This window comes from Ursus maritimus, unplaced genomic scaffold, assembly GCF_017311325.1.
Source record: "Ursus maritimus isolate PB19 unplaced genomic scaffold, ASM1731132v1 scaffold_6, whole genome shotgun sequence".
Lineage (NCBI taxonomy): Eukaryota > Metazoa > Chordata > Mammalia > Carnivora > Ursidae > Ursus > Ursus maritimus.
In genome coordinates, this window is record NW_024426774.1 from 84,173,576 (window position 1) to 84,196,722 (window position 23,147).

The window sequence follows — 23,147 nt, forward strand, 5'->3', positions numbered from 1 at the left end:
ATTGTGAATAATGCTGCTGTGAACGTTGGTGTACAGGTATCTGTTTAAGAACCTGCTTTTAATTCTTTTGAGTATGTACCTCAAAATCATATGATATGATCATATGATAATTCTATGTTTAACTTTTTGGGGAATCACCAAAATTGCTGAAAAGTTGATTCTTAAAAAATGAGTTGTTATGATATATTTAGAAATAGATTATAAGATGGATCTATGTTTTTTTCTCTTGGTTCTATAGTTTTTTCATTAATTGAGAGAACTTAGTAGTTTATCATGGGACTCGTGAACTGGCCCTTTTATAACAGATTGAATATACATACTATTAGATTTATGTATATTCTCCTCCTTAATCAAGTAAGAGAATAGTTGGTTCTCTGAGTTGAAATTTCAAAGATTTAAGTGTAAAATGATTCATGAGATTGTTGATGTCAAAGCACCCGCCTTTGTGTGTGTTGAGAATGAATTGATTTACTTCTGCTAGTAAACACAATAGCATCTTTATGCCCCTTGAAAAACAAAAGGCTGAATGTATAATGAAGAAAATATGGGTATAAAATACAAGATCTTGCTGTTATATTAATACTTTCTATCAAACAGAAATAACATTGGATTATTAGGTGTCTAAAAAGTTATAGGTACAGAATTAGGAAGAAAGTCATTGTGGGAACTCTTGTTGCAGTATCTCTGAAATATATCAGAAAGTAATCATTTAAAGATTTAAAATTGATTACCCTTTCTTTCCTTGAAATTGTAAAATGGGTTCTATCAGCCCACCAGAGCATGTTTTCATTTTTATAATACTGAAAATACCTTTGCTGATCTGGCAGTTCTCATCCTATTTTAACGTGACTTAGCCCGGCTTAGTCTGCAGAATGTATAGGTGACAAATACCATTTTACATCCACTGTGAGAAAACTTTTAAGAACACATTGAAAGTTAGGAAAATAATACTGCAGAAACCCTGCCAAGGTGACTGGTGCAGCACTAGATTCCCACTGTCGGGACTGATTGATCAGGGAGGTTGCATCTCTTCCCAGAAGTCATTCTGTGTGGAATAATTTATATGCCCTTCCAGGTTGGCTTTAATTTAGCTTGCATGTAAAATCCACATAGGAAAGCTGTGGAGGTAAATAATTATAATAAACCTTGACTTCTGTGGTTGTTGGAAATGCTATTCTGAAGTGTCCACCACTGTGTTAAAACATTTGAAAGTAACTTCTAACGCCACCTCAAGTAACTCACATTACATATAATTGGAAAGTTTTCTTTTGATTTATTTCTTACTCTGTAAATATGAGTTGATTTTAATTGCCTGTGATTTAGAATTACTTATTCCATCAGGAGTTTGAAAATAAAATTTTCTGTAGTTTTATAATCTGCTGTCTTAATAACTTACGAAACTATTACTCTTATTTTGCAGCACACCACTAGTTTTGTATTACATTAGGCGCTACTTCAGAATTCTGAAAGGGCATGATAAAGCTCTTAATAGGGAACACACTGTTCATATTTAAAAGACCTCCTTCTTGACTCTTAACATCCTACTCCCTACCCTCAGGTGAAACCCTGTGTGAAATTAAACATATTCTGTGATATGGTTGCTGTGGAATCTGGAGTCTCCTTCAACACATGCAGTGTGAGCAGTGTGCGTGTGTGTGTGTGTGTGTGTGTGTGTTTATAATATTTTCAGTGAGTTAATTGACATTTAAACAAATAGGCAACCATTTAGAAAGTGGTTTGGCACCAAATCAGCCTTGAAAACCATTATCTGATAGTCATTTATTCTGCAGATACTTACACTGGGAACTGTTCTAGGTGCTGGGGATTTAGCAATAAGCAAATAGAGGCCCACCCCGAACCCCCTTACCACCATGGAGTATACAATTTGGAGAGTCTTTTGACCTTTCCTGTCCTGCCCTGAGGGAGAGGTGGTAGAGAATGCCTCTCTAAAGTCCTTCCTGAGTGGAGTTGTTCAACTCTGCATTCCTGGGGCCAGCAGAGAGCCTGGCACTGCGTGGGTGTCCCATGAACATTTGCTGAGTGAATAAATGAGTAATAATGAGGTCACTATCACTTTCTCACTTAGATTATTACATTAGCTTCTTAACTAGTCTTGCTTTCCTCCTTGCTTTCCCTCCTCACCTCCGGGGTTGTTCTTAAAACAGAAACCAACGTGGTCAGAAGTCTCCAGTGGATCGCCATTATACACTGAGGAAAAGCCACAGCCTTTGCAGTGACCTACAAGGCCCCACAATATCTGGCCTCACCCCCTACTGGTCTTCCTCTCATTCATTCCCCTTTAGCCACACCTACTACTTTGTTGTTTCTCAAACTCACCAGCCAGGCTCCTATCCCAGAACCTTTCATCAGCTGTTCTCTGTCCAAAATTCTCTGTCCATAGATGGCCACAGGGCCCACTCCCTCACCTCCTATCGGTCTTTTCTCAAATGTGGCTTCCTTAGTAAGGCCTTCTCCAGCTACCCTATCAAAAATTGGAACTCTCCTTTCCCTGACACTCCTGATCTTCCTTCCCTTACTTTTCTCCTAGTGCATATCTTTAAAACCCACATATACACCCCTTGAATGAATAGATGAATGGATGGATTTTAATTTTGTTGTTCTCTGTCCCTCCATACTATTAAGGACCACCAAGGCAAAGATTTTTCAGTTTTGTTCATTGACGTATCTGCAACATCTGGAAGAGTACCTGTTAGTGACTCGGTCAGTATGTGTTGAATTAGTAAAAACAAAAACAAAAACAAAAAAACAAAAAACTTTTAACCAGTGTTTCTGTCTGAAACTTTTTTAAAGTTTTAAACCTTTTTAAAGTTACTTTTTTAAAAAAGATTTTACTTATTTGAGAGAGAGAGCGAGAACAAGAGAGGGAGAGAAAGCTCAGAGAGAGAGGGAGAAGCAGGCTCCCTGCTTAGCAGAGAGCCTGATGTGGGGCTCAATCCCAGGACCTGAGATCATGACCTGAGCCAAAGGCAGACACTTAACCGACTAAGCCACCCAGGTGCTCCTGAAATACACTTTTAGTAGAGCCAGAATGATGCCTTTGTGTGTCTGTGTGTGCTTTGACTAAATGACCATTGGTTTTGCTAGCACTGTGGCTCAAGGCCAATTGGTTGATTCTAGTTCCAGTTGGACAACAGAAAGGTTGATTCCTAGCCTTCCCTAATAAATCTAGTAGCTCAGTGAAAAAAATCAGCTGTATTTGTCTTTTGACTGCAAACTGCAAACACAGTTAAGTACACATCTTACTGTCTAGTGGTGTTGATATTTGTCACTTGCCTTCTATCAGAATCTCTCCTTCTGTTGATACTGTTTTTAACTGATTCAAACTGAAGGACATAGCTCACATCCAGAGTGACACGTGCTGAATGTTTGCTCTAAAGACTCATGCAGTATCAGATCATAGAGGCACTCTCAGCCATTCCCTCCCATCTTTTTCACCTGCTTGAAATATTCTAAGCATTTCCCAACTCTTGGGTCTCCCTAAGGAGAGGTTTCATTGCATTTTATTCTCTGAGGTTTTTAAATCAATTGAGGGGGAATGGAAAGGTCCAGAATAAAAGTGTTCCATACTTTCTAATCTTTAGGTGAAAGAAATTTTAACAATTTGCTGGTTTTAGATGTGTGGAATCCTTTCGATTAGATATAAGGAGCAGGGTAGTGGCTGGAAGCATGGAATTTGGAGTTGATTAGACCTTTTGCAAGTTGTTCAATCTCTTTGAATCCCAGTTTAACATTTTACCTGTTTTATCTTCATTAAAGATAGGAAAGTAGTACTATGAAGTAAGTACTGTTATTAGCCATTTTACAGATGGGAAATAGGTTTAAAGAGGTTAAGGAACATGATCAAGATCACAGAGTAAATTAATAATAAATAATCTCTCTTATGGTTCTCCATACACGCAAAACCAATAGGATGTGTGAGTGTGCGTGTATGGAGAGAGGTTGATTGATTGATTGATCTTTAGGAATTGGCTTGCATGATTATGAAATCTGCAGGCTGGGCTGGCAGTCTGGAGACCCAGGGAAGAGCCAGTGTTGTAGTTCAAGTCCAGAGGCTGTCTGCTGACAGAATTCAAACCCAGTCTTACTTTCACCATTATGCTATGCCTCTTCTCAGATAATCCTGCTGGTTTAGGGCTTGGCACATACTGAGACTGAGTATACAATTAAGGTCCACAGGGGTGGCTGAAAGTGGAATGTATATAAGGTTGCTATAGTTATGTTGTCCTTAAAGTTAGTACTGAAGCTGAAATTGAGGTTGTCTAAAAGATGTGAGCGATGACAACACTATATAAGAAGTAAAGGTGTGGATAACAGCATAGCCTGAAGGAACCTGTCTGTTGCAATTATCCAAAATGGGCATATTGTACTGCAGTCATTCTAGCCCAGGGTTACGAGATCAGACAGGGCCAGAACTCTGCCCCAGTTCTTTCAGAGGAACTTGTAGTTTCAGGAAGGATATGTGCTGGATGAGATCTCTGAGCTTTGTCCAAGTCCATTTCTGTCTAAACCCAGAATTGCTCCATAACCAAATTGACCTTTGAAATACTTGATTCTTTCAACTCAGCCTTGCTCACTGGGTACTGTTAAAAGCCAGGGGGTAACTTTTTTTCTCTCCTGGATACCCTGTCTACATTCCACAAGGCGGTGGGGTGAGGGGGTATCAAAGTGGGATGCATATAAGGTTGCTACAGTGGTGTTGTCATGTTAGGGCTTAGCCAAGGTGGTACAATTTCTGGCAAGGTTGCGAAAGTGGATAGTTAAAATTTGGTAGGAACAAAGGTCTCCAAAAAACATGGCTGGCACATAATTGAGTCACTTAGTAATCATAGAGGATGTTAACCAGCTCCTTCCTGTTTTAGCTGGAGAAAAAAATAAGAAGTAAATTGATTTACACTGCATCATGATGTAGAGTTAAAATTCTGTCTTGGAAGGTGGCTGAATATGAAAATGAATGCTTAGGGAGGGAATGAACTTGTTTAAAAGATAGGCAGAGAAAGTAGATGACTTTTTAAACCAATCCTTGGAAATGTCAATTGTAAAGGTAAAATTATTTTTCTTAATCCTATCTTTGTGGCATCTTTTATATATTATGCCCCCTTCTGTTTTTACGCTGTCGATTTTATTTTCTGCATTACTAGCCGTGTCTCATGTCTGTGTGCAAAAAATGAAGTGTTTCAGGGTTTACCAGGCACCACCACTTATGACCGGGGCCTGGGCAATTCAGGCCACTTCTCTACTTCACTTTCCTCACCAGCAAAGTGGGGACTGTAATCCTGCCTGCTTTCCCTCCTGTGAGGTGTGGATTCCTGGAGAATCATAAGGACAGTACCTGACCCAATAAGCCTTTAATTTGCATTAGCTGCTTTGATGATGGTGATGTGTTGATGCCGGCCCTGGGAGTAGAATTAAGGAATCCAACTGTGATTGTCTCCTGTGTCAGTAGTTCTCTTCTCAGCTGCAGGTCAACTTGTTAAGATCTGTATTATTTGTGCCCTCATTTATATAGATGAGGAAAGGCACTCTCAATGGGTAACTTGCCCACAGCCACCCAGTAAGTGGCAGAGCTGACCACATTTCACACTTGGATCTGTAAGACTCACACCCAGGCTCTTTCAAATATATTGTGCTGATTTTTGTTTTGTTTTGGTTTTTTATTGTGGTAAAAAAACATAAAATTTACCATCTTAACCATTTTTAAGTGTATAGTATAGTTAAGTAGTGTCAAGTAGGTTTGCATGTTGTGAAGCAGATCTCCAGAACTTTTCCATCTTGTTAAACTGAAACTCTGTACCCATCAAACAACTCCCCATTTCCTGCTTTTCTCAGCCACTGGTAATCATCATTCTTTCTACATGATGAATTTCATTAGTTATTAATTCTTTAGATTCCTCATGTAACTGAAATAATACAGTATTTGTCCTGTCGTGACTGGCTTATTTCACCTAGCATAATGCCCTCCAACTTCATCCATGTTGTAGCATGTGACAGAATTTCCTTCTTTTTAAGGCTGTGTAGTATTCCACTGCATATATATACCGCATTTTGTTCATCTATTTATGCATTGATAGATATTTGGGTTGTTTTTACCTCTTGGCTGCTATGCATAGTGGTGTGAACATGGGTGTGCAATATCTCTTTGAGACCTTGTTTTCAGTTTTCTCCAATATATACCCAGAAGTGGGGTTTCAGTGTCATATGATAGTTCTATTTTTAATTTTTTGAGGAACTGCCATACTTTTTTTTGTAGCACTTGCACCATTTTCAATCCCACTAATAATGCACAAGGTTCCAACTTCTCCATATCCCCACCAACACTTGTTATTCTGTTTTCTAGTTTTTTGGGTTGTTTGTTTATTTCATAATAGTCGTCGTAATGACTTTTAGGTGATACCTCATTATGGGTTTGATTTGCATTTCCCTGATGGTTAGTGATACTGAATATCTTTTCATATGCTTATTGGTCATTGGTATCCTTTGCCCAGATTTTTAGTCAGGTTGATTTTTTTGTTTTAGAGTTATAGTTTTTTATATATTAACCCCTTCATACGTATAGAATTTGCAAATATTTTCTCCCATTCTGTTGGTTGATTTCTTTTACCCTGTTGATTTTCTCTTTTGATGCACAAAAATTTTGAGGTTTAATATAGCCCCATTTATCTATTTTGCTTTTGTTTTTTGTGCTTCGGGTGTCATATATATGAAATCATTGCCCAATCCAAGGTCACGCAACTTTTTCCTTACATTGTCTTCTAGGAGTTTTATAGTTTGGGGTCTTAAACATTTAGTTCTGAAATCCACTTTGAGTTCATATTTGTGTGTAGTTTAAGTTAAGGATCCAGTTTCATCCTGTTGCATCTGAGTATGGAATTTTCCCAGCATCAGTTGTTGAAAAGACTACTTCCCCACCATGCTGTTGTTTTAAGGAGAGAGGAGAGAGAGTGATAAGGCAAGGGACAGACAATTATTTGGGGCAGAAATAATGCTAATTTTTTTCTTGTTTACTGCTACATAGATGGAAAAAGGTATCTGTAAATCTTTGCTTGTACGATATGTTTACAAGAATTACGGAGAATTTGTTTCCTTGATTTAGACAGAGTTGAGTATTATTTATATATAGTCATGTAGAGAAAAGAAAATCAAGGCATTACAGTAATACAATATTCTCTTTGGCTCTGAAGAGCCAACTTGCAGAAATTCAGGGTGTCTGGAATCCAGAAGTTGCTGGCAGCTTGGTGGTGGGGGAGGAAGCCTTTTTAATGGCAAACTAATGAGGCCCTGAGCTCCCAAAAGCAAATAGATACGAAGGAGAGAAAGAGCCAAGGACTCAAAGGGGCTGTATTCTATATACTCTGATGGTGTGATTCATCGGGGGCAGCAACATCTCAGAAGGAACGTGGCCATCCCCAGAGGCAGTGGAGACGAACAGGGAAGGTTAGCATGGAAGAGCCAGAAGGGGGAGGCATGGAAGCCAGCAGCACTGGCATAAGCGGCAGACCTTGAGGAAGAGGGACCAGACTGAAGGTACCCAGCTTTGTGGCCTCGTGGTAGAGGGGAAAGAGGGAGAACAAAGCCTTTCCCCCTTCACCTGAAGTGTTAGCCTTCAACTAGCTAAAAAAATGGACTCTCCAGAGAAATTCAGTCCGTAGGAACTCTGAGTAGCTAACTGGGGGAGGATATATATGTGTGTATATAGCTTTTTGACTAATGTGGTAATATTTCTCAGAGTTGCTAAAACATTTCAAATGTCTGATTCTCTTGTTAAAATCTCTGGGCTATAAATAGGGTTATAGAAAACTTATTTGTCTCTTTGTCCTTTCCTTTTTTCAGTAAGTATTAAGTATCTGTGTATATTATTTATTGTGAGCAATGTTAATGTTATACATCCTTCCGTCAGAGTTATAACGCAGCCAAGAAGACAAAATGTTTATATATAATAGTAATAATGGTAATAAGACAAAAGGTTGTCATTTTAGTAACCTTTTGAGGTTATCTAAAGGAAGAGAAAGGTCTTTTTAAGAGTGAAGAAACTGAGAGCTGAATATTATGCAAAGTTGATAGGTCTGGGTCCTTGATCACATTACATCTTATGGCAATGACAAGAGACTTCAAAACAGTGGTTCTGTAGGTCGTGTTAGTATACATAGTAATTGTGGGATGTTTGATTCTACTGCTGCCCCACTATACTAGATATTCTCTTTGAGCTATTTACACTGTAAATACCTCTGAAAATAAACATGGAAGTATATAATTACTTGTTATCCACATCATTTGACTAAAGTGGGACAATAGATATTGTTACAGAAATGCGGTACCTTACACTGGAATAGCATTCTCTGGTGAACAGAGGAACATAGCAGTCTCACATAGTGTTATACAAACAGTGTGAATCTGAAACATTTAATCTTTCCTTTTTTGAAGACTCTTTTTCATTTTCGAGAATTTAGCACATAATCCTATATGGTAAAAAAAAAAAAATAGAGGCTTGGGCTAAAAGACATAGGAGAGCTGTTCAACGTGTGGACGGCAACAGAGACTCTTAAAATTTGCTGAAGGAGAAAATCTCATTTGGCATCATCTCTTCTTCTGGAGTTCAGCCAAATTTGACTAACATTCTGCCTCCAGGCTAAGAACCAATGACCCTTAAATTCTAAAACCAGTGGGTAAAGGGTGAAGTTCTACCGGAAAATGTCAATTTAGTTCATCAGTTGCAAAACTATAATAAAACACGTACATACAATGAAGACATGTTGAGTTTATGTCTAAATACTGATTGCATTACAGATGGCCTATTACAAAGCCACTAGAAAAGTTATTCTGAAGGAGAATTTGAATAACTGCAACTTTTTTTATCATGGGACTTTTATCTTAACTCTGTATACCCACATCCTTCATGTCTTACTGTTCTCCTTTGCTTTCCATGAATTTCCCTTTATTGAGGTATAATTAGCATGCAATAAGCCATTCATATTTGACTTTTACACTGTAAGGGTTTTTTTAAATATTTTATTTTTAAGTAATCTCTACACCCAACGCGGGACTCAAACTCATAACCCCGAGATCAAGAGTCTTATACTCCACCAACTAAGCCAGCCAGGCACTCCTATAAGTTTTGACTCATGACATGATCACCACAATCAAGAAAATGTCATCCTCAACTTGCATCATGCCCCTTTGTCCATCTCTTCTCTCTGGGTCTCTGGGACTCTTTTGCCATTGGAGTGTTGAGGAAAAAGTTCTGAGAAATACTGTCTTATTCACTGTCTTAGAGAATTCTCTTAAATTCTAGAACTGGATCCCTGAGGCACATTTGAGCCTGTCACTCCACCTGCCACTCATCTGTGCCTCTCTTGGCCTGGAACCCTGCATAAAATTACAGTTCTGAACATGTAGTACAAGTTAGCTTTGTTGGTGTTCTGTACCTTCCTGGACCACATCAAGCATTGCTGGCCAGTGCTTTCCAAACTATAGTGAAGATTGAGGCTTTTCTTTAAAAAAAAAACCAAAAACAACCCCCCCCCCACTTTTAGTCCATTGCTGTCTGATGCTTCTGTAAAGGACAATAAAATTGGTTACTAGAAAAATGAAATGAAAAAGAAGTCCTATGGGGGCACCTGGGTGGCTCAGTAGGTTAAGCGTATGCCCTCGGCTCAGGTCATGATCCCAGGGTCCTGGGATTGAGCCCCACATCTGGCTCTCTGTTCAGCAGGGAACCTGCTTCTCCTTCTCCCTACTGCTCCCTCTGCTTCTGCGCACTCTCTCCCTGTCTCTCAAAAAAATAAACAAAATAAAATCTTTGAAAAAAAAAAAGTCCTATGAATACAAGTCTCAATTTTTTCTTTAGATTCAGCAGTTATAAAATTTCTCTGTCAAATTTTAAGTTTCTAAGTACTTGTTCTTTATTTTTGCACTGATTTCAATGCAAATTGATAACAAAATCTTATGATCATAGGCTACACTGAGTGGCACTGTGATAGGCAACCCTGCTTATCCCCCCGTGTGTTTCACTGGGTACAGAGATCTCGCAGGCATGCTTTTAGAGTTTCCCACTTGGAGCGTTCTGAAACTTTTGGCAATTACTTTGACTTAAGAAATGAAAGAAAACTAACAGTTGTTGAGTACTCACTATATGACAGCCAGCATGTAAAGCATTCTTTTATGAGGTTAGTTGTGAGCTTGTCATCTTTGGCCTTTTATTATGTTGACATACACTCCCTCTTTACTCACTTTGTTGAGTTTTTTTAATCTTGAATGGATGTTGAATTTTATCAAATGATTTTTCTGTATTGAGAGAATCATAAGATTTTTATTCTTCATGTTGGTAATGTGGTATATCACTTTGATTGTAGATGTTGACCCATCCTTGCATCGCTGGAACAAATCCAACTTTGATCACGCTATATAGTCCTTTTAATGTAATGTTGAATTCAGTTTGCTAATATTTAGTTGAGGATTTTTGCATCTGTGCTCATCAGGGATATTACCCATAGTTTTCTTTTCTTGTGGTGGCATTGTCTGGTTTTGGCGTCTCTGTAGTGCTGGCCTCTTACATTTTGGAAGTGTTCCTTCCTCTTCTATTTTTTGGAAGAGTTTGAGAAGAGTTGATATTAATTCTTCTTTAAACGTAGAATTCACCAGTGAAGCCATCTGTCCTGTACTTTTGTTTGTTGGGAGGTTTTTGATGACTGATTCCGTCTCCTTATTAGTAATTGGTCTGTTCAGACTGTCTATTTCTTCATAATTCAGTCTTGGCAAAACATTTTTATTTTTTATTTCTAAAAATAACCCTGAAGTGTAGGTGATATTAGCCCAGTGGAGAGTTGAATTAACTCATTTATATTTACACATTCAGTTAAATGTTTCTGAATCCTTGCTACGGGTCAGGTGTGTCCTAGGCTCTGGGGAGGCAACAGGAAGTAGGGCAGATAATACTGTCTGTCCTCATGGGATTCACATCTTTGTGGGGGAGAGACATCATAAACAAATAAATGAAACCTATTAGATGGTGATAAATGATGTAGAGAGAAATAAACTAGAGAAAGGTGTAAGGGAGAGGTGGGGATTGCACATTTAAGTAGGGTGGTTGGAGAAGTCTTTACTTCCAGGACATTTGGGTAGAGGTCTGAAGGAACTGATGGGGAGAGAACCGCTCAGAGCTAGTAGCAGTGGTAAAGGTCTTGGAGTTTTTTGAGATGCTCAGTGACATGAAAGACCTTTCTCCCACCTACTAAATGGCTCATCTGGGTTTAAACTCACATTTGGCCTTTCCCTTATGCTTTACAGCTTTTATTCACTATCCATGCTCCTGGTTTAAAGATGCCTGAATTCAAATAAAGTGGAAATCCCTTTGGGAGTGGGAGTGCAATTTATGTGTGTTAAGGAGTTAGACTGGAAGTCTGCTGTTACATGAATCTTGCTTTTGATTAGGTCTGGATATTTTCCAAGGCTTTGAGTATCTTATTCCTAAGTGTACAAAATAGATGAGTTTTGTAGAGTTGAGTTTCCATTTTTAAGTGGATGAAATTTCTCTAGGGGACATAGAAAGCCAGACAAAATCAGGGAAAGAATTTTCAAAGGAGAACAGATGATTAAAGCTTTGGAAAGAAGACATTGCTTTTGTTTAAGCACTTTGAAGTTAAGGATTGTGTAAGTCCTTCCCTATTACAAATGACCTGATGCTTAACAGACAGCTCTCCGTGGCATTGACAGGAGCCTTTGTTGGGACTCTTTTTTTTGTCTGGTTGCTCTCCTCTGCCCACAGCTTCCCTTCTGCACTTGTCAACAGCTCTGCCCCAGACCCTTTTACCTTTGATTCTGAAAGAAGACTCCAGCCACCTTCATTTTGATCTCAGTCTGTACTTCCCAATTGATTAAGTTCTTCTACCCAGCTTCTCTTAACTTAGGCAAAAGATCCTGCCAGCAAAACATCCATGTTGGGAACTGAAACTACCCCCTCAGGCAGTAAGGACTGCCTTGAGCCAGCAAGGTCCTCCACAACAGTGATCAAACTGACCTTCACTTCCCACCTGCATGTACCCACCAACCTTAGTCCCACGTTTTCCTTACATAAACCTGGATGTATTTTTAGCACTTCGGAGACAGTCTTTACGACATTATTCAGCTGTCTTTCTGGTGTTGGCCTCACTGAAATAAATTCCTTTCTTGTTTCACCACCACGCCTCTCTCTGCCTTTGGATTTTGTCATTGGTGAGTGACCAAGCCTGGTCTGTTTGGGACCCCCCACACCAGATGCTCTTGTACCCCTGCACCCAACTTACAGTCCTAGCTGCTGAACCTTGGACTCCTCTCTGCCCTGTCACCTCCTCTGCCAATCCCAGAGTGGGTTGGGGAGGAGGAGGAGTGGTATGTTGTCATTCATGAATTATGGGTTTGGACAAATGTTATAATGACATGTATCCATCATTATGGTATTATACAGATTATTTTCACTGCCCTAAAAATCTCCTGTGCTCTGTCTGTTCATCCCCCTCCCCCCCACCTCCCATGTCTTGCTGATTTTTATATTGAAATTTAGTAATTTGTAAGTGTACTTCCACATTTGGTGGGGGATACTCTTATTACTCTTGGAATATATATTATCTCTTGTACATAACATTCCCTTGGTACCAAGCCTAACACCCTTGGAGTTATCTATCATGTAAAATAATTTCTGCTATTATTTTTCTCCATTAGTTTGCTTTATTGTTTATAACTTCCCATCCTAGGTTGTGAGAATAGAGGTGGGAATTTTAAACCTGGAGTAGGTTTTTGTTTTTTTGTTTTTTTTCCAAACATAGTCATATGCTTTTGGTGAACTAACCATTCTTCAGACAATGAAAAACAGAAGTCAGCAAGCTTGGCCTTGATGATGGGTAAAACCTGAGTCCTCCCAAAGTTAGCTTAAAATACTGACTTGTTTTACTGCCCTTAAGGATCACAGAGAGCCCACACATAGCAGGCATTGACTGTTACTTCTTTGTTTAAAGCTGTGTTAGCCATCCAGATGTTTTTGGCTCTTTCTTTTTCATCAGAAGGCATTTGTCCTTGAAATCTTCTGGGGGCCCTTTTGGCCTGATGCAGTTCTCCATACCGTCTCTTCCCTGACATCTTAGTCCTACATTTGATAATGTTTTATTGTCATCAGGCTGCTGGGCTGAGTGGGTCTGGGCTGGACCAAACACTGACTTTCAGAAGTGCAGCTTTAGTGACAGCTCTCCTTTTCTTCATCTTCCTTTAGGCATTGTTTTTTTTTTTTTTTTCTTTAAAGAATTTCATGGTTTGATTTGTAATGACTATTCCAGAAGTCAGTCTTGAGTCATCAGGGTTATTTAGTCTGTCGTCTTACGTGCATGTGTGTGTCAGTGCAGTGGTATTCATTTTAGATATTTGGATAGTGTAGGTTATAGCAGTCTTGTTTCTGTAGCCAAAACCAACTCAAAAGAGGTTGCCAACAAGGACAGAAAAAATAAGACAATGCAAACAGGCCCGTGTGCTCTACACCTGCATTAGGAACCAAGGGCAGCTGGGGCCAGGATTCATAGTTTTTCTGCATTCAGTGGTAGTTAAGATGTAACATGAGCAGAGGGCTTGGGAATGGGGGGAGAGGCCTGGTCTTGATGTTAATGTTAGAATTACAGCAGTAGCAGAAACTCATTATCCATTATTGGTTTTTCCTAATCATTTTAGCTTTTTTTTCTTTTTAAGATTTATTTATTTATTTTAGAGAGAGCACGAGCGGGAGGGGCAGAGGGAGACAGAGAATATCAAGCAGACTCTGTGCTCAGGTGGGGCTTGATCTCATGACCCGAAGATCATGGCCTGAGCCCAGACCAAGCATTGGACACATAACCGACTGTGCCACCCAGGCGTCCCTAGCTCTGTTTTTTTTAATACAGTTTTAGGATTTACGTACATGAACAAGAGCTACTGGGTAGCAGGTTTTACTCATCCTATGAGGGGGTTGGATTAGAACTTTTGATAACAAGTCAGTCCCAATTATCATTAAGCTTAAGGTAAGGAACAATCTCCTGGTCTCAGTTTATAATCTAGTAGGGAGAGGTAAAATAAGCTTTCTCTTCTCTCCTCTTCTCTTCTCTTCTCTTCTCTCTCTCTTTTTCTTTCTTTTTTTCTTTCTTTCTTTCCTCCCTCCCTCTCTCCTTCTCTTTCTCCCTTCCTTTCTCTATTTATCTATTTATTCATATTGAGTTATAATTGACATACTAGTTTCAGGTGTATAACATAATAATTCAGTATTTGTATGTATTGCAAAGTGATCAGCACAGTAAGTCTAGTTAATTGTGTCCGGATTTATCTTAATATATGGCAGCATATGGTAAATGCCCTAGAGAGAGAGAGTGATCAGTACTAGAAGGACAGAGAGCGCTCCCTTTATGTAGGAAGAAAAGTGCTAACAGGGTTTTTGACCACCCCAAATAAGGACACTCATTTCTGTTACTGCTTCATACTTCCTGACACTGTGGTTTGATCTTGACTCATAGGTCCAAATTCCTTGAAAATGGGTTTGAACCTCTCAGAATACAATATGATTTCTCAGAACTGTCGGTACACTGAGCATATTATTGTATAATCGGTGACCATTACTTGTCTCCCTTGAACTGTAAGCTCATTAAAAGCAGTGAAATGGTCTCCTTCTTGTTCCCTGGGGCTTAGTACAGTGCCTGACATGTACTAACAGGTGGTGCTTTTTTGTTACTCCCTTCCCTGGGAATCTCCTTTCCCCCCTCTTCTTTGTGAGCACAGCCAATAGAGACTCCCTTCAGTCACTTACTCCCTAAAGTCTCTCCTGCTGCTTCTCTATCCTACAGCTCCTTAACAACACTGCCTCAGCTATTTCTTGAATACTGTCATGTGCTGTGTATGTATCTCACAGTCTAGGAAGTTACTCAGGGCCAGGAGCTGTGCCTTATTCATCCTTAGTGCCCTGTGCCCTCAGCAGTTAGTTACATGGTAGTCATTGGGTACATATTTGTTGAAATGGAAATGAAGGGAAGTTTTCAATTTACAGGTACTTTATTTATTTTGTTTGCCACTCACCCCTCTGTTTTAATGGTACAAAGTGGGTAATGACAAGTTAACATTTGCATGGGCTCAAAAGTTAATTTTTACTGTTTTTACCCATTTATATTCTTTTTTTTTTTAAGATTTTATTTATTTATTTGAGAGAGAAAAATAGTGAGAGAGAGCACAAGCAGGGAGAGGGAGAAGCAGGCTCCCCGCTGAGCAGGGAGCCTGACGTGGGACTCAATCCCAGGACCCCAGGATCATGACCTGAGCTAAAGGCAGACACTTAACCGACTGAGCCACCCAGGTGCCCTTACCCATTTACATTCTAAACAAATATCAATTTCTCTGTATTATAAAACTTCACTTTTTAAGTAAAAGGAAAATGGTGCTCCATGTGTTTTTAAACTACTGTTTAGCATTTCCGGGAACTTAAAAATGCAGCAGTTAAAAAATGAAAAGCTGTTTTTTCTGGGAAATAAAATTTTCTCTGTCTATTCTTCCTTCTTACCAAGTGACTATTGAATGCACTTATGAGCTTGTACATGTTTTGACACTGTAGGGAAGTATATAATAAATTGCCAGTTAGTCACCAATAATTTCTAATTATGACTCAGTTCATCTTCCATCTTCAGTTTTTAACAGAGCACATCCTTTGCGCTTGAGTTTGTAAAAACTTGTTTCGTGTATTTCTAAACATATACCCAATCCAATTTGTTATGTACTCTCTTTAAGTAGAAGCACTTTTATTCTGAAATAGCTTTGCAATATTAAAGTTAACAGTATAACTTGGTGGTATGATAAGATCTTGACCATATGGAGTATGAAATATCTCTGCTTTCCTCTACCCCCATTCATAGAAGTTCCTTTAACCAGAAGGCTTAATGCTTTGTCTGAACTCTCAAAAGCATCTCAGCTGTCATGAGAAATGTTTGTTTTAGTTCATAAAATGTAAATAATTTTTTAATCCAGTTCCCAAGAAACATGAGGATGTAGGGGTATCCTTTCTTTGTTCCACAAGAATAAATTTAATCTTATATTGCAGGTTAGCACCCTAGACTCATTATCCCATATCACCTTTTTTGGTATGCATTCATGGGATTTTGCAGGCATTTTCATGCCAAAATGTAGTATTTTTATAGTTCTGATTTTTATTTTTCAGCTAAAACTCACTTTGAGATCATACAGAATTTTGTAACAAAAACAGCTTGTTTGACTTATGTTTGTGATTTCATTTTATCTTTGTGTAGCCTGAGATTTAGACAGAATGGTTATTATCCATTTTGTAGTTGCTAAAGCTGAATATTAAATATGTTGACTGAACCAAGATGTCACAGCTAATAAGTGGTACAGTTAAGACTGTAATCCAGGGACTTTTACTTGTAATCAGGGCACCTTCCAGCATTATATAGTGTTTCCATGCATATTGAACTTATTACTAGTGTATAGCTGTGGTTTTCAGCTATGTTAAGTGCATTTAAAATTTTTTGTTAAGGGGCGCCTGGATGGCTCAGTCAGTTAAGCGTCTGCGTTTGGCTCAGGTCATGATCTCAGGGTCGTGGGATCGAGCCCGCATCAGGCTTCCTGCTCGGCAGGGAGTCTTCTTCTCCCTCTGCCTTTCCCCTTGGCTTGTGCTCACTCTAGCTCTCTCTCTCAAATACATAAAATCTTAAAAATAAATTTTTTTTGTTAATGTTTAATATACATATAAAAGAGTACACAAATCTAAAGCACACAGGTTGATGAATTTTCACAAAGTGAACACATAGTTAAATTATTTTGAATATGAATTAATATTGAAATGAACTTAACGTGGCATGTGCAGGACCTCTTGATTCCAAAGAAATTTATGCATGAATGTATGTATGTATTTATTTATTTATTAATACAGATTTATTTATTTATTTTAGAGAGAGAGGGAGAGGGTAAGAGAACCTCAAGCAGACTCCATGCTCAGTGTGGAGCCCCGTGTAGGGCTTGATCTCACGACCCTGTGATTATGACCTGAGTTAAAACACCACCCAGGCACCCCAAAAATATTTATTTTTAAACTTTTATTACACTTTCCTCAATAGTAGTTTGAATTGTTTCAGTGGACATCTAATTTCCTCGTTTGTTCATTTCTTTGAGACTGAGAATCTGCTCTTTGGCAGGAGTCACATAGGTGTGGGGATACACTCGTGTGTAAGAATCCCATTTGTAATAAACTTCCATTTGGGTTTAGACTAATAAGAAATCAGGCAACAAATTGTGAGGTCTCAAGCTTTATTTCAGGAGTACTAGGTACCAGGCCCTCTGGGAGCATAAGTAGTCTGAGGGGCTTCAGTGAAATTTTCCCAGAGGAGGTGACATCTAGGCTGAGTCCCACCTGTTGATGAGAATCATCCAGACATGCCATTCCAGACAGGAAGAGCAGAAGGGACGGGAACGTAGGATGTTGAGGTGTGGCAGATCCCCATAGCTGGCTCAGAGTGTGTGAAGTAGGAAGTAGACCTTGGCGGTGGAAGTGGGATCAGGGTCATCTAGATCAGGATGGGTCTTGTGTCAGATTGAGACTGCTTTTATTGTTACTTAAGTTTCTTTGGTTATGAATAACAGAAATTAACTCTGGCAAACATGAGCTAAAAGGAATTTTTTGGAAAGATAGCAGGGTGGCTCAGGGGACTAAAGAAAAGGCCAAACATCCAGGTCTCTGAGAGGATGAACAACTAGAGCAACTCCTGGCATCTCAGCAGAGGAACCTGCGGACTTTTCTCTGTAGCGTTATACCATTAGTTGACTTATTCTACCTGCTGAGGATTAGTCTCTATTCAGAGTTCATGTTTTCAAGAAATAGAATCTGATTAGCTTAGTTCAGGTCCAGTGCCCAAATCAGGACCAGTCACCATGGCCAGGGATAAGAGCACACCCTGTCTAATTAGTTGCCTGTTCCATGGTCAGGAGAGCCAGAGCTGAAACAGAGAGTGGAGGGAGGGAGACGCACTGCCTTTAAGGCAGTTTTGCAACTGCGTGTAAAGGGAGTGGGTTACAGACAGCGATCAGGAAAGAGTTGAAGTCCAGAGACCTATTAGACAATATTACAGTCATCCAAGGGAGAAGTGATGGTGCCAGAAGTAGTTACTGTCCACAGGGATAGAAAGAAGTGAATAAAACTCAGATATTTAAAAGGCAGAAAAGAAAGGACTCTGCAGTTGGACATTGGGAGGTTTGTGGGGATGTTTGAGGAGTTGAGGATGAGTCCTGTGTTTCTGGCTTTGGCCACTGAGTGAATGAATGGTGGTACCTTGTGTGGAGAAGAGCTAGTTTCAGGCAGGGAACAGGGCTTTCATTCAGTTTTGAAGTGTTTGTTCAGTGGACATACTTAAGCAGACCATGTCTACCTTAAACACGCTTGGTTACTTCTTGGATTCCAGTTCTGCCATCAGGGTTGTCTCACTCTTATATAGGGGCATATGCTAGGATTGTCCCTTTCCTGTCATGTCCTTGGTCAACTAGAGTCTTCCCACATTATTTCCGTGGATATTTACAACCTGCACCCCCTCTCATGCTCTCATACTTTGGACACTTTCAGGTCTGAGTGGATATAGGGGATTTTACCTTGCTCAAACTCAGAAAGACTCCCAGAGCTAGGAGCATTTAGGACCAAGTACTGCCGTTTAGCGTCTTTCTTGGATATTACTGTGGTTAGACAAGGCTTGCTTTTCTATGACACTGTTTTTTTGACAAAATTTCACCTGAGTTTGAAAATACTTGAAAACTGGGGACTTACTTGATTAAAAAGTTTAAATTATAATTGGAAGTTTTTTAGTTACAGTGTTTTTATTTTAATAGTATTCAGTGTTGTAGGTCGAGTCAAAACCTGACAGGTGGTTCCTTCAGATACTTTAATCAGTGCTTTTGCCATTTGGTAGCTTAATGGCCTCAGAAATCCTCTGGGTCAGTAGTGCTCAGTAGGGATAGAACTGTTCTCTAAGGAGCAACTGGGAACGTATGGGGTATTTTTTGTTACCTCAATGGTTTGGGCGCGGGGCACGTAGGCATTGAGTTGGCTAGGGCCGAGGATACTAGATATCATGGACTTTGCATCCACAGGACTTCAGTGCAGGTTAAAAAGAAAAAAGAAAAACTTTTATAATTATGTGAACATAGCACCTAATTCTATTTTTTTTTTAAAAGATTTTAGTTATTTGAGAGAGAGAGAACGAGTGGTGGGGAGGGACAGAGAGAGAGAGAGAGAAGCAGACTCCCCATTGGGCAGGGAGCCCAGTGTGGGGCTCGATCCCAGGACCTGGAGATCATGACCTGAGCGAAGGCAGATGCTTAACCAACTGAGCCACCCAGGCACCCCCCTAATTCTGTTTTAGATTTAATCATGGATTACCTTTACACAGTTTGAGTAAACACTAAGTTTTTCAGGAATGCCATGAAATTTGTAAGTTGAGTGAAAAATGAAGTTTGCTTGGGATTTTACTGTGAGCTGTACTCTCATAGGTAGTATTAATTTCTTTTTATCCTGTTTAGAACCTCAAGCCTTTAAGATAGCAATTAGGATATATTGAGGGACGCCTGGGTGGCACAGTCAGTTAAGCATCTGACTCTTGGGTTTGGCTCAGGTCATGATCTCAAGGTTGTGAGATCGAGCCCTGTGTAGGGGTTGAGGGCAGAGTCTGCTTAAGACTTTCTCTCCCTCTCCCCTTCCTGCTCCTCCCCTGCTCTCTCTCAAATAAATAAATTAATCTTTAAATACATATATATATTGAAAAGTGTTTTGTTTTGTGTTTTGTTTTTAAATGAGAGATAATTGGAAAACAAATGTTTTCTCAAGTGAAATAGGGCAGACACACCTATGTCTAGGGATGAACATGATGAACTTGCTGAGTTGTGTGTTTCATAAAGAAGGACCTAAGAGGCATATAGAAAAATGTGGACATTCAGTAGCATTTGATAGATTGGGTAAATCAAATTGGGTGAGATTACCCCAGATTTTTTTAAATGCCAGAGAGAAAAAGATATGCAAAGTCATTGAAAAAGTTACGGAATAGATCTGTGTCCATTCAGAGAATATTCTATGGAAAATGTGTCTGCTGATTTCTTTTTATCTGTGTGAGACTTATAAGGGAAAAAGGAAGCATGGCAATCCATCTGGTTCTTTTACCAATCACCCAAACTGTAGCTGGTGATCATACGGAACTGTAGCTCCATCTGCTGGAGAGAAGCAAACCCACTCTTGCACAGTGTATAAGTGAAAGCGACCCTCTCTCTGTATACAGTCTTAGCAAGCCGCCCAGTATTTATTAAATATTCCCCGTGTGCAAAATAATGCCTTGTCAGGCTCTAGGGTAACAGTAATAAAAATTCAGACACATTCCCTGCTGTCACCATGCTTAGCTTTGAGAGGCTTTCTGCTTTTATGAAAAAGACTTCAGTTTAGCTAGTACATTTTTGCATTCCAAGTTCCCTTCTTAGACTTCTCCATGGATGACTTTTAAGAAGTCATGTAACCTCTCTCTGAGCATCATTTTCCTTATCTGTAAGATAAGAACCACTGCTTCTCCTACAGGCTCAGTGTAAACTTTTATTAAGTGCCTAGTGTGTGCGGCAGACATAGGCACAAAGGGCATAAGTTAAGTAGGAGCCCAGTTCTTGCCCTCACGCAGGTTAGAAAAAGAAGCTCTTGCCATATAAGTGAGAGGGCCTCACGGGAGCCCTGAGGAACAGAGAACGGGATTGAAAAGGGTTGGGACAGGTTTTTTTAAAGACCTAATGCTTCACTTCAGTTGTACAAGGATATTAGAGTTAGCAAGGGGAAGATGGAAAGATCTTCCAGGCTGAGGGGACAACATAAGTAGCAGCATTGAGATGAGGGCCTGCATGGCATGTGTCACTGCTGGGTTGCATAAAGTGGCAGGGAGTGTCCAGAGATGAGGATTGGCAGGTCAGGGGATGTAGGGTTTGTTTGCTTCTTTAAGGGGCTTACCTTTGTGCTCAGTGCGCTGGAGAGCCATTGTAGTGTTTAAGCAAGTTCCATAGAGAGACTCCTGGTTCTTTAAATGAGTTGCTGGTTCAGTCTCCTGGATTTGTTTGAAGGCAGAGAACCTAGTTAAGAGGCTGCAGCCACAGACCAGTAATCATGAGGGCTAGAATGGTGAACCAGTAATCATGAGGGCTAGAACGGTGACAGGGCTAAAATATGAGAGTGATATGGGCAGAAGGACAAATTTGAAAATGAGTTAGAAATTAAAATTAGCAGAAGTAGATGGCTTAAAGGTAAGAAGTCAAGGGCAACTAGGGAATTCCTAGCTTGGGTGACCAGTTTGATAATGTTGCCATACCTGAGAGAGGGCATGTAAAAGGAAGAGCTGGCTATGGGCATGGCAGGGAGGGGGTGACTGATTTAGTCATTTTGAGTTAGGACGTCTCCATGAGAGCAGCCAGCAGACAATTTGATGCATGACTGAGTTCAAGAGAAAGGTCTGGCCAGTGTTGCTAACGTGGAGGAAGTAGTGGAGCCATGAAAGATGGTGAAGTCATCAGGGAGAATATGCATAACGAGACCGGCAGAGAGCCAGGGTTTGAATTCGAGAAGTTGCCACACCCAAAACGCAGGCAGAGGAAGGGGATCCTGCAGAGGAGACAGTGATGGGATGATGAGAAAGACAAGGGTAATGGCCTGGAGACCAAGAGTACTAATTTGAAAATTTCCAGGAGAGCATTGTTTATAAATGTCAAATAAGATAAAGATTGAAAAATGTCTTCTGGATTTGCTCTTGCCTAGAAAAATTTGTCTGAAGAGAGGAGGAGGGGGTGAGATAGTAGCTGGAAGGACTCAAGATAGACTTGTCCTGATCTAAGCATGCGTGCCCCTTTGTCCATCACACTGCCCTGTTTCCTTCACGGTGCATGGTGATATAGGGACATATGCTAGGATTGTTTGCCTCTTCTGGATTTTAATTGCAATAACGTAAGTTACTTTCTTGAAGAGACTTCCATATGCTGGGAATCTTGCTCAGACTTCCGTTCTATTTTCCTTCTCCCAGGAGTGATTGTGGCTGCTTTCCAGGGTTTCTCTCTGTGGTATAGTACTGTCCCTGGTGGGAACAGGGGGGGAGGCTGCTTCTCACCCACAAACAGCTTTTGTACTTCCAGCTTCCTTCTACATCCCACTCACATCCCCAAAAGAAAGTAAGTAAATCAAGGCCAGAAAAGTCCTCTGGCTGGAATTGTACCGTGCTGAGTATTGTGTGTGAAGTACAAACCCAGTTCTGATGGTGGGGCTTTAGAGTGAGCCATGAAAGTAGAGCCTTTTAGGTACCCCTGGGGTTGCTGGGCAGATCCCTGAAGTTTAGAGCTCACTCTGCCTCTAGCTTGTCTCAGGTGAGCTCTTTCACCTCTCCAGACAGCAGACTGCTTCCCTGTGGAGTAGATGGCCCTTCAGGGTGCCTTTCACTTCTGCCCTTCTGCTGACAGTCACCATCTCACAATGCTGCCAGTACAGTCTCTAGTGTTGGCATAACAAGCAAAGGTGAGGAGTTGTCTTCTTGTTTTTAAAGATTCACCTATAACTGGAGAAATGCTGTTATCATTCTAAAAATGAATGCATTATAATAAAGAAATTGCTTAAGGAACTTCCTTGTAGTATTCTCAGTGAGTCAGGACAAGGAAGTCATCATTTATGGAAGCGGAAGGCTGTAATTAGTGCTCCTGAATTCCTCCATCTCAACCAAAGATCCCTTTCTTATTCTTCAATGGAAACTTGGCACCCAGGAGTCCTGGGAGGTGACTCAGTCGGGTGTGTGAGGCCTCATTAGCCTTGGCCCTGCTCCTTTTCTGCACTGTTTGTCAAGGATATCTGGGACAGAAGGAGCTGTTTCCCCGGCTCTGTCTGCTGGAGTTTGGCCTGCCTGTCTCTAAACTTGGGCTGAGCCACCAGGAAGAGAAAATAAAGACTAGCCGCTCAAAACTGAAGTGGTAAAGCATTAGAGAAGTAAAAGAAGCTCTAATAATTGAAACATGTAGATACTGTTAAGATCCAAAAGGGTGGAGGCCGTCTTTTTATGAAAGCCCCCACCTCTTTCTATGCTGATCGATTATTGGTTTTTTTCTAAGTA

General features: G+C 40.1%; 1 protein-coding gene and 1 long non-coding RNA gene across 2 annotated transcripts in view; one reads left to right on the plus strand and one right to left on the minus strand.

Annotated features, from left to right (window-relative positions):
- The window catches only part of LIMS1 (LIM zinc finger domain containing 1), a 152,372-nt gene that overhangs the window by 36,207 nt on the left and 93,018 nt on the right, over positions 1-23,147 (plus strand). The window lies entirely within an intron of this gene.
- LOC121101060 lies at positions 17,288-22,551 on the minus strand. The gene is made up of 2 exons (XR_005833032.1): positions 21,017-22,551; positions 17,288-17,561 (listed from the first exon to the last, which is right to left on the minus strand). It is a non-coding gene; the product is annotated as an uncharacterized LOC121101060 (long non-coding RNA).